Below are 1,469 nucleotides of genomic sequence, written 5' to 3'. Positions count from 1 at the left end.
GAACCCGCGGGCTCAGGCAACCCACTCACCTCAGCCTCCCAAAGCGCAGGATGACAGGCTGAGCCACCGAGCCCGGCTTGCTTTTTTTTTTTTCTTAAATAGAGATGGGGTCTTGCTCTGTTGCTCAGGCTGGTCTCAAATTCCAGACCTCAATTGATCCTCCCGCCTCAGCCTCCCAAAGTGCTTGGATGACAGGCGTGAGCCACCGCGTCCACCATGGGGAAGCACATCCTAAGAGTGAGAGACAGCGACGGGCGTGCGAGGAGGTGGGAGAGGACGTTGGCCAGGCGCCCGGGAATCCTTCACGGGCCGGGCCCTCCCCCCGGCCTGGACAGTCTGGGCTTCTCTGGCCCGCCCTCGGCCACGCTCCTCCCCACGGGGCGGGGGCCGGGTGGCCCACACAGAGCCTGCGCCTGCCCTTCCAGACCGAATCCCAGGCGCCGGGGACCCCCGCCGGCCTTGGGGACGCGTTGGCCCTGTGGTGTGACCCCTGGGTCCTCTCGCCCCGGGGCCCCGTTGGCCCTGTGGTGTGACCCCTGGGCCACGGACCGCAGGCCTCCGCCTGGGTCGCCAGGGGCCCAGAGAGGCGGGAGACGGCCTCCGAGGAGGGACGCCGTCCGTGCTCTCGAAATAAAGGGAGAGAAAGGCCCGGAGAGAGTTTCTCTCCATTGGGAGGTCAGGGCGGTGTCGAAAACAGCAAAAGCACGGCTGGGATTCAGCCCGAACGGGGCTCCCGTTCGAACCTTGCCACCTTCTGGCTGTGTGACCCTAGGCGGGTTAATCGGCCTCTCTGAGCCTGCCTGTGCGTCTCTACAAGTGGCGGTCATAGCCATTCTCTTTTTTCTTTTTAAACCAGAGTCTCCCTACGTTGCCCAGGCTGGACTTGAACTCCTGGGCTCAAGGAGTCTTCCTGCCTCTTTCTCCCAAGTAGCGCCACTGGGTCTGGCTCGGTATAACTATCTTCTAAGGTTGTTTAAGCCTGACACAAGAGACCGGGTGCGGCGGCTCAGGCCTGTAATCCAGCACTTTGGGAGGTCAAGGCAGGAGGGCCCCTGGAGGCCAGGAGGTCGAGACCAGCCTGGGCAACATGGCAAGACCTCCACGCGACCAAAAGTAAAAAACTAGCCGGACGTGGTGGCGCACGCGGCTCATCCCAGCTCCCCGGGAGGCTGAGGTGGGAGGATCGCCTGAGCCCAGAGGTCGAGGCTGCAGTGGCTGTAATCGCGCCACTGCCCTCCAGCCTGGGCATCGGAGAGAGACCGCGACTCAAAGACACGAGCGAAGCACACCAAGGGGTCTGGAGTGTGGCGGGACGCAGCTGAGGCTGACTCTCCTCCTGCGGAGCCCTGGCTGCCTCCGCGTGAGCCAGCGTGTCTCATCCGTCTTGGGGGCTTGGGGCCAGGGAGCGCCGCGCCTGCCGCCCGCCTGCCGCGTGTGGCCGTGAAGCCCCGTGGCCCCCGAGATCGCCC

Source organism: Carlito syrichta, unplaced genomic scaffold (assembly GCF_000164805.1).
Source record: "Carlito syrichta isolate Samal-C Ts95f unplaced genomic scaffold, Tarsius_syrichta-2.0.1 Scaffold143521, whole genome shotgun sequence".
NCBI classification, from domain to species: Eukaryota; Metazoa; Chordata; class Mammalia; order Primates; family Tarsiidae; genus Carlito; species Carlito syrichta.
The sequence above is the reverse complement of the archived record's forward strand: the minus strand, read 5'-3'. Positions refer to the sequence as shown.